Source organism: Stegostoma tigrinum, chromosome 1 (assembly GCF_030684315.1).
Source record: "Stegostoma tigrinum isolate sSteTig4 chromosome 1, sSteTig4.hap1, whole genome shotgun sequence".
NCBI lineage: Eukaryota > Metazoa > Chordata > Chondrichthyes > Orectolobiformes > Stegostomatidae > Stegostoma > Stegostoma tigrinum.
Window position 1 is genome coordinate 178,823,085 of NC_081354.1, and position 15,515 is coordinate 178,838,599.

Genomic DNA, 15,515 nt, shown 5'->3' on the forward strand with positions numbered 1-15,515 from the left:
TCTGGCTCACATGTGACTCCAGACCCACAGCAATGTGGTTGGCTCTGAACTGCCCTCTGGGCAATTAGGGGTGGACGATAACTGCTTGCCAGCCAGGGATGTCCTCATGCTGCTAATGAATAAGAAAAAAAATCACTACCGGCTCCAGGGCAAGAGCTGAACTCAGTCCCAATTTTTGTGTATTATGATCGTGTTAATGACAGATCCATTTAACACCTCATGAAACAGGCACTGAAAGATTTCTCAGATGGTAATGAAGCAAGAAAAGCTTGCATTTTTTGGCAAATTATTTGTATCTGTTCTAGCCTGCGATAATCAGAGACTACAGGGAGCCTCGCTCCAAATGATATCAAAGAGTGCAGGTTAGGAAGAGAGTTTTGATGTGCTGAGTGCACAGATTTGGTTGCAGGTGGAGGACGAAATCCAAGAACAATGTGTGTCAGAAACCTGGAGGTACCTTGACCAACAAGGTGGTTCTCCCAGGATGAGGCTATCCCATTGTTCTTTGGGTGTGCTGACACCTGTGATGTCCCCAAATGCGGGATACTCGACTGCAAAATTTGTGGTAGTGGGGGATTGCAATTTAATCAGCTGATTGCCACCCAACAAAGCAGTTAGTACTCTTTAAAGGTGCAGTGTACAATTCAATGGCTTCCTCTTTAGTAAATGCCCTCTTGTAACAAGGACCAGTTGATGGGAAGTAAACGAACTGTTACCACCAATATCAAGTTTTACTCAAAAGATACATTGCCTTCTACTGTTCACTTGCTGCTGGGTGTTTGAAAAGGTCTTTTGAAATACATCAGGGCACTTCCTGAGACATTTTCTCAAGACTTCACCAGAACTGGAACCATAGAACCATGGAACCAGAGAATCTCTACAGTGTTGAAGGAGGCCATTCAGCCCAAGAAATCCGTATCAACCCTGTAAAGAATCAATGGTTGATGCAGTACAATTTGGATAAACGTGAGGTTATTCACTTCAGAAGCAAGAACAAGAAGGCAAACTACTACCTGAATGGCTGTAAATTGGGAGGGGGGAGTGTGCAGCAGGACCTGGGTGTCCTTGTGCATCAGTCGCTGAAGGTAAGCATGCAGGTGCAGCAGGCGGTAAAGAAGGCAAATAGTATGTTGGCCTTCATTGCGAAAGATTTCAAGTACAGGAGCAGGGGTGTGTTGTTGCAGTTATACAGGGCCTTAGTGAGGTCACACCTGGAATATTGTGTGAAATTTTGGTCTCCCTTTCTGAGGAAGGATGCTCTTGCTCTTGAGGGAGTGCAGCGAACGTCTAGCAGGCTGATTCCAAAGATGCTGGGCCTGACACGTGAGCAGACATTGACTGGGTTCGGATTATTTTCTTTAGGGTTCAAGTGAATGACGGGGGGATCTCATAGAGACTTATAAAATTCTGACAGGTCTCGGCAAGGTAGATGCAAGGAGGATGTTCCCGGTGGTGGGTGTGTTCAAAGCCAGGGACCACAGTCTGAGGATTCGGGGTAGACCATTTAGTACGGAGATGAGGAGACATCTCTTCACCCAAAGAGTGGTGAGCCTGAGGAATTCATTACCACAGGACAAGAAGTAGTTGATGCCAAAACACTGAATATATTCAACAGATGACTAGATATAGCACTTGGGGTGAATGGGATCAGCGGTTATGGGGAGAAAGCAGGGTTAGGCTATTGAGTTGGATAATCAGCCATGATCATCAAGAAGGGTAGAGCAGGCTCAAAGGTCCGAATGGCCTCATCCTGCTTCTATCTTCTATGTTTCTATAACCCCGCATTTCCCAAGGCTAATTCACTTAGCCTACATATCCCTGGACGCTATGGGCAATTTGGCATGACCAATACACCTAACATGCACATCTCGAATCAGTATTCATTCTGGAAAGCTTCCCATGATATTGAAAGAAACAGAGTGTCATGAGTCTCTCCCATATGGATCACCTTGTAGAAATTGCCAATAGAAAGGAAGCATTGAGCTGTTGATATCTTGCCATAATTAGTAGAAAGAATGTAGGGAAAAGATGAAGTCAGGGAAAACAGCTGCTGCATGGGGATGGGGCAGCAAGTTGAGGAGAATAAGGGAGCTTCCTTTCCCGGTGTCAGGAAAAGAGAAATTGATCCTTTGCTGTTCCATTTCAATCAGAACCTGGGAGTCAGCACATTGCTCTTTATTCAGCTGGATGTGTCAGTGTACTGCATGCTGATTCCACTGTTTAAACTTTGTCCTGTGTTGTCGCTTCACCAGATTACTGTCTCATTATGTACACCCAGTGCTGCTGTCCCTCATTGAACTAACCTTGGTTGCCTGGCTTGATGTTAAAGTGAGGGATCGCCTGAGCTATGAGATTACAACACAATTCTGTTGCTATTGGTGGGCCCCAGCTACATTCTTTCTAATTTTTATTGCTTCTGCATAGAACTTTGTAAACTGGAAGTTGGCACAGTGATTGGGGTTTGCAAACCTTGGAGAAGCTGTTGAGCTTAGAGTCAATGCTGGACCACAGTACCTCATGGCTGTCCATTTTTAAGCCTCTCGATTTGTATCTATTTCACTGAGTGCGGTAGTGGTGCCATAAAACACGTGATAGTATGTTCTCAATGTGAAGGCCAGGCTTCTATTCCATAGGGTTTGAGTGGGTGATGAGTGGATTGGTTCTTATCTATTGTACCATCATTCACCACCTACCACATACTTGCTTGGCAGGCATGCCCTTTAATATTCAGAGATAACACGGTTTGAAGCTGGATGAACACAACAGGCCAAGCAGCATCAGAAGAGCAGGAAAGTTTGACATTTCGGGTCAAGACCCTTCGTCAGCTTCACACCGTGTTATCGCAGATTCTCCAGCATTGGCCGTTCCTACTATCCCTTTAAGACTCAATTATTTTGGCCATTCATGTTGAGGCACGTTGAAGTCCTCCCCAGTCAAAGCCTATACTGCACTGTTGCTACATTTAGCTCATTTTTTGAGTGATGCTCAAATGAAAGATTGCTGATTATTTCAGGAGGGTTAGATTGATGTGAGAAATGGTAATTAGCACAAGGTGGCCTTACCAATGCTTAACCTAATGCCATACAATGTCACCGTCATCTTCCCAAGAGCAACTAGGGATAGGCAATAAATGCTGGCCCATCCACTGATGCCAGCATCCCATGAATGAATTTTTAAAAATACTGAGGGCTTTCAAAGCAAATTCCGGTTATCTCTGACACTCACTTTAAAATCAATGAATAACAATTTATTTATCTAACTCTAACAGTGAAAAAATTAAGTAAAATATTAACAAACTAAATTCTTCTAACTACTAACTATTCCTGAATGAAACAAGATTCTAATGGCGTGCTGTTCCAGTAAATACAAGTCTCATATATATAAAATTTAAAAAAAACATTGAATTTAGTCTCTTGAAATTATGGCCAGATTACATTGTCTTTTGGAAAGTTCTGTGCCTTCTCTATCAAATGCTCTGTCAGGAACGCCTTCTCCGTTGATTCTTCTGGTAGGAATATTAACTGGTAGTGCTATAGATACTTTTGATTTAGATGGCACTTTCTCTAAAAATTAGAGAAGACTATGAGAGCCAGCAATTCTCTCTTAAGAGCTGAGAGCTGTTGACTCTGGCAGATGGTCATTTGATCTTCTGTCTTTGTCCATTATGCTCCTTTTTATGCCTTTGATGACATGTTAATTTCTTACAATAGGATTGGTCCTACGTTGTGAAAACCATCAGATTTAAATTTAATGGTTTTTTGGTATCTTACTGCCTGGTTCAAAGTTATTGGTAAATTCAAAACTCGTTGCCTTGAGCATAAAACAAACTATCTGCATGTCCTCTTGATACAAATGTTTAAATGCGGGTACTCTCTGCGTTCTAGCGAGCTTTCAAGCTGCTGCTGACAGATGCCCTGTTTAAATCTGTAATCATAGAAAAAGCACATCATTTTTAAAAGGGACGGTACACTGCTTTCCCCTGTAGCATTTTACGAACACCAGTTTCTAACCTCCTGCCTCCCAATCCACAAGTACTCTACCCAACTTCACAACAATGTCTGTGTTGACCATGACACCATTCTAAACTAATTCTGCCTGCCTGCATGTGGTCTGTATCCCTCTATCTCCTGCCTGTCCATGTGTCTGTCCAAATACCTTATTAGCTTTGTTATTGTATCTGCTCTGAGCATCTCCCCTAGTAGTGCGTTCCAGGCACCTACCCTCTTCTGTGTAAAAACCTTTCTTACACATCTCCTTTAAACTTTCCCCTTCATACCTATGCCCCCTACTATTTGACACTTTGACCCTGGGAAACAGACTCTAACTATCCATCTTATCCATGCCTCTTACCATTTTATACACTTCTTTGGAGCAAATATGGGAACATAAATTGCAGAGCCATTGAAGAAATTTTCCAGGCCTGTCGAAATGCAGGATTAGTCCCAGTCATCGGAGGATTGCAATTTTGATACAATTGTTTAAAAAAGGGACCAAGGATAATCCGGGAAACTACAGGTGGAATAGCTTGACATCAATAGCGGGAAAATAGATGGAGACCATAATTTGGCATAAGATAAATACACACTTAGAGAAAAACAAGTTAATACTAGACAGCCAACATGGCTTTGTCAAGGGCAGGCCATGTCTAATAAATTGAATTGAGTTAAAAACAGAAATTGCTGAAAAATCTCATGTGGTCTGGCAGCATCTGTAGACAGAAAGTAAAGTTAATGTTTTGGGTTCAGTGACCCTTCTTCAGAACAGAAAATTTAATTGAGGTCTTTGATGAGGTGACACGGGCAGTAGATGAGGGCAATGCTGTGGATGGTGTATATTTGGATTTTCAAAAAGCATTTGATACGATGCCACATGGAAACTTGGTTAAAAAATTAGAACTGTTTGGGATTGATGGTTCCTTGGCAGCATGGGTTAGATGTTAGCTAAAAAAAAATAGGAAACTGGAGGGCAATTAGATGGGCATTTCTCAGATTGGAGATGAGTTGAAAGTGGTGATCCTCAGAGGTCCGTGTTGGGACCCTTGCTTTTTCTGATTTATATAGGTGATTTTGGAGATGGATATTGACGGCAAATTTTCAAAATTTGCAGATGATACTAAGCTGGGGAGAGTAGCGAATTGTGAGAGATATTGACAAGTTGGTTAAATGGTCAGGCACCTGACAGATGAATTTCAGTGTAGAGAAATGTGAGGTAATGCATTTTGGCATAAGATCTACAGAAGACAACATAGGCTCAACGGTACAACTTTGAGAGGAGCACAAGAGCAGATGGACCTTGGGGTTCAAGTGTATAATTTTCTAAAGGTGACCAGCAGGTTGAAAGAATTTTTAGAAAGGTTTATAGGATCTTGAGTTCATAAATAGAATATAAAAGCATGGAAGTGATGCTGCATCTCTACAGATCATTGGGGTCAGTCCACATTTGGTGTTCAGTTCTGGGCACCTAATTTAAGGAAGGATGTTAAAGCCCTGGAAGGAGTTCAAAGGAGATTTGCTGGAATGATACCAGGAAAGAAGGATTTTAAATTCAAAGAAAAATTAGAGGGATTGGGACTATTTTCCTTAGAGCAGAGAAAATTAAGAGGTGATCTTACTGAGGTGCTTAAAATAATGAACAATTTTGACAGGGTAAAAAAGGATATTCTGTTCCACTATTTGGTATGTGAGTAACCAGGGATCACAATTTCAAAATTATCAGCAAGAGAATTATAAATGAAATGAGGAGAAAATTATATACTCAAATATTTGTTAAAATGCATTGCCTGGGAGGTTGGCAGAGATGGGTTCCATCAGAGGTTTCAGTAGAGAGCTGGATATACATTTGAAAGTGACAAATTTAGAGAGCTGCAGGGATAGGGCTGGAGAATGGGACCAGCTGAGTAGCCCATTCAGGAGCTGGTACAGATATGATGGGACAAATGACCTCCTTCTGTACTGTAAAATTCTATGATTTTATCAGATCTTCCATCAAACTTTGATGCGCAAATAAAAATAATCCAAGTTTGCCCAACCTTGCATTACACTCCAATCCAGGCAACATCCTGGTCAGCAACTTTTTGCACCGTCTCTAAAGCCTCCACATGCTTCCAATTGTGTGATGACCAGTTTTTAAATTTAGTCAAAAAGGAGTCAAATCCAAATAATAACAAAATGACAGACACCCTTATGGATTTCTAGACAACAGCTTTTTACTGGCACGTATAAACATTCATGCATTTTGTTCATTGAAAAGAGACACAATTGACAAAAATAGCTGTTAGTTCAGTGACATTTGCACTCAAGCAAGACGCTCCAAGTTATCAAATGTCTCCAAGCAATTCAGATGGTGTTTGGCTAGTTATCAGTGCAATGGTGTAAGAGATCATTTTGTTTCGCCATACAATATAGCTGTAACATGTTCTACGCAAGTTACAAACAAGTCTGAAAGAATTGCAAATAAACATGTCACAAGTTTTCTCTGCTCAAATATCTATCACTAACAGAATTTTAGATATCCGCTATCCTTTTACTTTTTTTTCTTTTATTCATTCATGGAATGAGGTTGTCACTGGCTAGGCCAGTATTTATTGCACATCCCCTAATTGCTCAGAGGGCATTTAGAGTCAACCACGTTGCTGTGGGTCTGGACTCAGATGTATAATCATAGAACACTTACGGTGTGGGAACAGGCCCTTCAGCCCAACAAGTCCACACCAATCCTCAGAGCATCCCACCCAGACCAATCCCCACATAACCCACTGAATCCACACATCCCTGAACATTACAGGCAATTTAAGCTTGGCCAATCCACCGAACCTGCACATCTTTGGATGTGGGAGGAGACCAGAGCACCTGTGGGGAGAATGTGCAAACTCCACACAGACAGATGCCCAAGGCCAGAATCTAACCCGGGGCCTGGTGCTGTGACGTAGCAGTGCTAACTACGGTGCCACCATCTGCTGTGACAACTTTGAACCTGGGTCCCCAGATCATTACCTGGCTCGCTGGTTAACAGTCCAGTGATAATTCTACTGGGCCAATGCTTTCTCCAAACAATAAAATTAGAAGCATTTTAGGTAAGATTTAAAAGTTGTTATTCACATATAATTGGTTCAATGGACCAAGATTGGGAGCTTCATTAGTTCTTAAATGACCTGCATGTTGTCAAACCCTTGCCATAAGCAATGATGTAATAACACAATTTTCATTTTTACAAATATATGCAACCATTGTATTCTCATAGACAGGAAGACTGAGATTTGCACATACCTTGAGCTAAGAAATTGTACCATTAGATTTGGTTTTACAACATTCCAGTTATTTCATGGCCACCATCACTGACACTACAATTTTTAATTCTAGAATTTTTTTCAATTTCTTGAACTTAAGCTTCTAAAGTGCTAATGTGACACTGGGATCACTGCCTCCAGGTCAAGGGGAGGCTATGATTTACTGGTATTATCACTGGTCACTTAATCCTGAGACCCAGGTAATGTTCTGGGGTCACGGGTTCGAATCCTGCCACAGCAGATGATGGAATTTGAAGTCAGTGACAATCTGGAATTAAGAGTTCAATGATGAGCCTTAATCAATTGCCGATTGTCAGAAAAATCTGACTCTTTCATTAATGTCCTTTAGGGATGGAAACTTCCATCTCTACCTGGTCTAGCCTACATGTGACTCTAGACCCACAGCAATGCGGTTGTCTCTCAACTGCACTTTGGGCAATTCGGGATGGGCAATAAATGCTGGCCTAGTTGTTAGTGAGTATAAAAACATGATCCTAGTTATCCCTGGTTCAGCAACATAGGCATAATACTTCTGTTCCCAGTTATCAACCCTGCCTTTGCTGTGGGATAAATATTGATGAGTCCGCTTGCAATTTTACAACTAATGCCACAGGATATTGTTGGGAGGCAGGCTAAATTGAACATCTTATCCACAACACAGAGCATCCAAAGCACAGTACTCCCTAAGTCAGTCACTTAGGAAGCAGCTGAGGTGCTGCCCGTATTTTTAGTTGCAGCTTTGCTCTTGATTTGCGTTGTTATAGATTTTTGGGGTGAACTGGTTGAGACTAGGAAGATGGCAAAACTGGTTTCAGCAGACACTGGGTGGTAGTTCCATTTAGATCAACCATAGATTTGCTCCGGAAGCTTAGTGCCTAGGTTTCACCATGAAGAATTAGCTCTGGGATTTCCCGGTTATAGACAGGAATCTTTATGCCACGCACGAATTGTGTCACAATTGTTCAAAGAAATGTCAGCATTGACACAGGGGTCACTAATAGTTCACTGCTGACTTTTCTGCCTTGCAATGATCCTGAGGAGCTCATTAATCCCCTTGTGCATCTCAAAAAATATTCTGAAGTGTCATTGTTTCCTTGGTTAGTCAATTATTCTTGGTTACAGAGGTTAAAAGAAAATTATTTTACTTTCTCCGATCATTTAATTATAGCCCTGTTGATAATTCAAAGTGAAATTCTTTGGCTCCCTGACACAAATGCTCATATGATACTCCTGTTTCTGACTGACTGCCTGTGCACAGAACTGCATATAATTTTCAGCACAGAGACAGGCTGCTTGTCCAGCTAATCTGTGTAAGAACGGGAATAGGCCAACCAGCACCATGAGCCTGCTCTACCATTCAATGGCTGATCTCATCTCAGCCTTAATTCCATGGTCTTGACCACTCCCCCTAACTTTTTAACCTGTTAATAATTATACATCTTCTCCTTAAATTTGTTCAGTGTCCTGGCATCCACCATACTCCAGGGGTATTGAATTCCAAAGATTCATGACCCCTTAAGCGAAGTAATTCCACCTCCTCTGTTTTAAATTTGCCACCTTTTATCATAAAACTACGACCCCTTGTTGTACATCATCCAGCAAGGGGAAACATGCTCTAAGCCCAATTTGTCAGTCCGCTTTAGCATCTTCTATTCCTCAATTAAATCTCCACTCATTCTTCTAAACTCCAGAAAGCATAGATCTAAACTGCTCAATCTCTCCTCATAAGAGAAACCCCACATCTTTGGAAGTAATCTAGTGAATTGCCTCTTAACTGCTTCGAGTGCAATGACATCCTTCCTCAAGTGAGGAGACCAAAACTGGGCGAGAGTTTACACTCCACACAACTCTGCCCCAATCCATCCATCTCATGCCAGTCTTTTGGTAGATTTTTCTGCTCTAGTTTTTTACCTAAGGTACAATGGACCCAATACATTTCAAAACTATCAAAGTATTTTGTCTCAACCATTCCCTGCAATAGCAAGTCCTACCCGATGACACCCATCATTCATTGTGATATATCATTATTTCCCTCTGTAGTCAACTCACTTTATGCTACAATCCTTTAGTTGACATCTGTTCTTCCTTTATCTGGGGGATGGTTTAAAATGATTAAGAGAGTCCTGACAATCAAGCATCTGCCCAGCAGAAAGCAATGGTTGACAAGGCACACTCACAGTGAAAATGTGTGTAGAACATGCAGCGTTGCTATGGGGGTATCTTTGTATCTTTGTATTTTGCAATGGTTGGTCTCTGTTATTGGCCCACCAGGCCACTCAGAAGAGAAGGCGTGCAGAGGAAGATTGACTGTTGCTATGGTCATCCAGGCGACACTGGGTAAGATCCACGACAACAACCGTATCGTCCAGATAATGAAGCCTACCCTCTGAGACCAACAGAAATATTCATTCATGGGATGTAGGTATTGCAGGCTAAGCCAACAATTATTGCCCATACTGTGTCTGGCTAAGATAATAAAATGTGAGGCTGGATGAACACAGCAGGCCAAGCAGCATCTCAGGAGCACAAAAGCTGACGTTTCGGGCCTAGACCCTTCATCAGAGAGGGGGATGGGGAGAGGGAACTGGAATAAATAGGGAGAGAGGGGGAGGCGGACCGAAGATGGAGACTAAAGAAGATAGGTGGAGAGAGTATAGGTGGGGAGGTAGGGAGGGGATAGGTCAGTCCAGGGAAGACGGACAGGTCAAGGAGGTGGGATGAGGTTAGTAGGTAGCTGGGGGTGCGGCTTGGGGTGGGAGGAAGGGATGGGTGAGAGGAAGAACCGGTTAGGGAGGCAGAGACAGGTTGGACTGGTTTTGGGACGCAGTGGGTGGGGGGGAAGAGCTGGGCTGGTTGTGCGGTGCAGTGGGGGGAGGGGACGAACTAGGCTGGTTTAGGGATGCAGTGGGGGCAGGGGAGATTTTGAAACTGGTGAAGTCCACATTGATACCATATGGCTGCAGGGTTCCCAGGCGGAATATGAGTTGCTGTTCCTGCAACCTTCGGGTGGCATCATTGTGGCAGTGCAGGAGGCCCATGATGGACATGTCATCTGGAGAATGGGAGGGGGAGTGGAAATGGTTTGCGACTGGGAGGTGCAGTTGTTTGTTGCGAACTGAGCGGAGGTGTTCTGCAAAGCGGTCTCCAAGCCTCTGCTTGGTTTCCCCAATGTAGAGGAAGCCGCACCGGGTACAGTGGATGCAGTATACCACATTGGCAGATGTGCAGGTGAACCTCTGCTTAATGTGGAATGTCATCTTGGGGCCTGGGATAGGGGTGAGGGAGGAGGTGTGGGGACAAGTGTAGCAATTCCTGCGGTTGCAGGGGAAGGTGCCGGGTGTGGTGGGGTTGGAGGGCAGTGTGGAGCGAACAAGGGAGTCCTCTGATGAAGGGTCTAGGCCCGAAACGTCAGCTTTTGTGCTCCTGAGATGCTGCTTGGCCTGCTGTGTTCATCCAGCCTCACATTTTATTATCTTGGAATTCTCCAGCATCTGCAGTTCCCATTATCTCTGCAACTTATAGTGAGGTCTGTTTGATGCCGGTATTTCATAGATTCACATCAGTCCAGGCGCAATTAGAATCCAAATCGCTCCTTAGGTCCAATTTCTATATTGAAACTGGAGCAGGGGAGTGCTTTGATGGCAGCATCCTTTGGAAATGGAGTTGGTCAAATTTCTACCTCGGTTAATTGTGAATCCACTGACACCATATTGTGGCCAATGGTGTCCCGTTACAGCCAATCACAGTCAAAGCCAACCTTGTTATTTGGAATGGAGTAGGATTAGAGGTTACATCCACAAAACCCTTAGGAAATTAAAAGAGCAGGAAACATTTGTTTGCTCAGAGTATTTCTACCCTCTGGGACAGACTGCCGAGATGTGATGAGTATGGTATAATGACAGTCTTTTCAAAGGGAATTTGACATATCCTAGAGAGCAAAAAAACATTGCTAGCCACAGAGAGGGAATTGCAAGTGAGTTGTTTGTGATTGTGAAGTGCCAAGAGTAATAAAAAAAAGCTAAGAAAGTGGTTTGCTACTCACATACATTGCTGAAATTAAACAGCACAGATTAACTCTTTTCAATAAGTTTGTTTATTGCCAAAGATAGTTGTTTGCATAACTGGTCCTATATGCAGCCTTAACTAGCCCTATCCAACCAACCAACTCGTTAGTTATTTTATGCATTCATAGGATGAGGGTGTTGCTGGCTTGGCCAGCATTTAAGACCATAAGACATAGGAGTGGAAGTAAGGCCATTTGGCCCATCGAGTCCACTCCGCCATTTAAATCATGGCTGATGGGCATTTCAACACCACTTCCCTGCACTCTCCCCGTAGCCCTTGATTCCTTGTGAGATTAAGAATTTATCAATCTCTGCCTTGAAGGCATCCAACGTCCCGGCCTCCACTGCGCTCCATGGCAATGAATTCCACAGGCCCACCACTCTCTGGCTGAAGAAATGTCTCCTCATTTCCGTTTTAAATTTACCCCCTCTAATTCTAAGGCTGTTCCCACGGGCCCTAGTCTCTCCGCCTAACAGAAACAACTTCCCAGCGTCCACCCTTTCTAAGCCAAGTAAGTTTCTTTTTAAGTTTGTAAGTTACAATCTTGTAAGTTTCTATTAGATCTCCCCTCAACATTCTAAACTCTAATGAGTACAATCCCAGGATCCTCAGCCGTTCATCATACGTTATCCTACCATTCCAGGAATCATCCGTGTGAATCTCTTCTGGACACTCCAGCGCCAGTATGTCCTTCCTGAGGTGTGGGGCCCAAAATTGGACACAGTATTCTAAATGGGGCCTAACTAGAGCTTTATAAAGTCCCTTTATTGCCCTTCCTTACTTGCCTGGGGGCAGTTAAGAGTCAATCACACTGCTGTGGGTCTGGAATCATAGAACATAGAACATAGAACATAGAACATAGAACAGTACAGCACAGAACAGGCCCTTCAGCCCACAATGTTGTGCCGACCATTGATCCTCATGGATGCACCCTCAAATTTCTGTGACCATATGCATGTCCAGCAGTCTCTTAAATGACCCCAATGACCTTGCTTCCACAACTGCTGCTGGCAACGCATTCCATGCTCTCACAACTCTCTGCGTAAAGAACCTGCCTCTGACATCCCCTCTATACTTTCCACCAACCAGCTTAAAACTATGACCCCTCGTGCTAGCCATTTCTGCCCTGGGAAATAGTCTCTGGCTATCGACTCTATCTATGCCTCTCATTATCTTGTATACCTCAATTAGGTCCCCTCTCCTCCTCCTTTTCTCCAATGAAAAGAGACCGAGCTCAGTCAACCTCTCTTCATAAGATAAGCCCTCCAGTCCAGGCAGCATCCTGGTAAACCTCCTCTGAACCCTCTCCAAAGCATCCACATCTTTCCTATAATAGGGCGCCCAGAACTGGACGCAGTATTCCAAGTGCGGCCTAACCAAAGTTTTATAGAGCTGCAACAAGATCTCACGACTCTTAAACTCAATCCCCCTGTTAATGAAAGCCAAAACACCATATGCTTTCTTAACAACCCTGTCCACTTGGGTGGCCATTTTAAGGGATCTATGTATCTGCACACCAAGATCCCTCTGTTCCTCCACGCTGCCAAGAATCCTATCCTTAATCCTGTACTCAGCTTTCAAATTCGACCTTCCAAAATGCATCACCTCGCATTTATCCAGGTTGAACTCCATCTGCCACCTCTCAGCCCATCTCTGCATCCTGTCAATGTCCCGCTGCAGCCTACAACAGCCCTCTACACTGTCAACGACACCTCCGACCTTTGTGTCGTCTGCAAACTTGCTGACCCATCCTTCAATTCCCTCGTCCAAGTCATTAATAAAAATTACAAACAGTAGAGGCCCAAGGACAGAGCCCTGTGGAACCCCACTCACCACTGACTTCCAGGCAGAATATTTTCCTTCTACTACCACTCGCTGTCTTCTGTTGGCCAGCCAATTCTGTATCCAAGCTGCTAAGTTCCCCTGTATCCCATTCCTCCTGACCTTCTGAATGAGCCTTCCATGGGGAACCTTATCATGTATAAGCATTTTCCTTTCCTAGAGGACGTTAGTAAGTCAGGTGAGTATCTCCCCGATAATAAACAATGGCTTCACGGTTATCGTTAGATTCTTAATTCCAGACTATTGTTGAATTCAAATTCCACTATCTGCTGTGGTAGGATTCAAAGTGGGGTCCCCAGAATGTTACCTAGGACTCTGGATTAACTGTCCAGTAACAATACGACTCGCCCATTCCATCCCAATGTGCATATGATGACCGTATGAGTTTGGAATATGCTGAATTATGTTCACTTTGAATAGCTAAACTTCACTTTGCTTGATTTAATGTTAATAATTTTTCACTAATCTCACTTTAAAAGTTATCTTTGCATATTGATATTCCAACACGTGTACAACATTCTGCTGAATGGAAAAGGAAGGTGATGCAGCTCAAGCCTTGTCATGTGATATAGAAAAATCAACGATAATCTTATAAAAATACTTAAAAATTCTAAGAGAGCTGGAAATGCCGGGTGCTGAGAGGTTGGTTTTCCCAGCTGACTGGCCTTGAATGAGGAGTCTCATCCATTGATCATATTTGGTATTTGGACGTTAATGAAACTAAGGAACATGGGGATAAGGAAGGAAGATGGAACTGAGTTAAATACTGGGCTTGATCTTATTGACTGTTGGAGCAAGTTTGAATGCTATAAGAATTACACCTAGTTCTACTTCCTGTGTTTCTGTGTAAATACTGGTTAAACAATTTAATATTCATGAAGAACCAATGTTCTGATTGGGTATCCATGACAATTTATAAAAGCATTGAGTCATCAAGATGCATGGCATGGAAATGAACCTTTCGGTCCAACTCACCCATGCCAACAAGATCTCCTCAATAAATCTAGTCCCATTTGCAAGCATTTGGCCCATATCCCTCCAAACCCTTTCAATTCATATACCCAACCAGATGATTTTTAAATGTTGTAATTAACACTTCCTTTGGCAATTCATTTCATACACTCACCACCATCTGTGTGAAAAAGTTGCCTCTCAGGTGCCTTTTAAATCTTTCCCTTCTCAACTTAAACCTATGCCCTCTAGTTTTGGACTCTCCTACCCCAGGGAAAAGATCTTGGAAATTCACCCTATCCATGCCCCTCATGATTTTATAAACTTCTATAAAGTTATCCCTCAGTCTTCAACGTTCCAGGGGAAACAATCCCAACCTATTCAGTCTCTCCCTATAGCTCAAACCCTTTAACAGTGGCAACATCCTCGTGAATGTTTTCTGAACCGATTCAAGTTTCAAAGCAACTTTCATGTAGCAGGGAAGTCTGAACTGAGCACTGAAATTTGACTAGAGCTTCTTGAACAATAAATGTTAAAGGTGTTACGACACATTGGGGGTTTTATGTTTAACATTCCAAATCCAAAGTTTTGCTGCTTGCTTGCATTACAGCTACCATCATGGTCATATTGGATGACTGGGGAGACTCGACAGGCAGAGGGGCCTCCTATTTCTACATTCCTTACAGACATCTCAATGTCTGTCAGGTTACTAAAGGTAGTGAAGGCAAATTCTTACCTCTGATACTTACCGGTATTTTTGTTCAAATGAGTATGTCACTTAATTCCCAACTTCCAAACAACACAAGTTCGACTGGATGCCAAGACCAGAGGTCAGAAGTTTACCAGGATTGTGCCAGGGCTGAAGGTTTTTAGTCACGGGCAGGCCCTGGGGGAAATGAAGACCGTTCTCCTGGCAACAGAAAAGATTAAGGGAAGATTTAACAGAGATTTTATTTAATTTATTCACAGAATGTGTGCATCACTGGCAAGGTCAGATTTATTGCTGAATCCCCGTTGTCCTGGAAAATGCAGGAGTAAACTATCTTCTTGAACTATCTCTTACAATCCATGTAGACATAAGTGCTGTCAGGGACAGAGTTTCAGGATTTTGCATCAGTGGCAATGAAAGAAATGCTATATATTTCCAAGGCAGTGGATGAAGCTCCCATGCCCCTGCTGTCCTGCCCTTCTTAGTGGTCACAGATTTGGAAATGCTATAGTGAATCTGGTCTGCTAGAGAAGAATCTATTCCATTTAACACAGTGGTCATTACCACAGAGGGGACTGGTTAACTCAGTTAGCTAAACTGTGGGGCAGAATAATAAACTTCTATAAAGTTATCCCTCAGTCTTCAACGTTCCAGGGGAAACAA

General features: G+C 42.9%; 1 non-coding gene across 1 annotated transcript; it reads left to right on the top strand.

The window, feature by feature from the left end:
- The first annotated feature begins 443 nt into the window (after positions 1–443).
- Positions 444–606, top strand: LOC125460076 (U1 spliceosomal RNA). The gene has a single exon (XR_007249168.1). It is a non-coding gene; the product is annotated as a U1 spliceosomal RNA (small nuclear RNA).
- Positions 607–15,515: the final 14,909 nt, after the last annotated feature.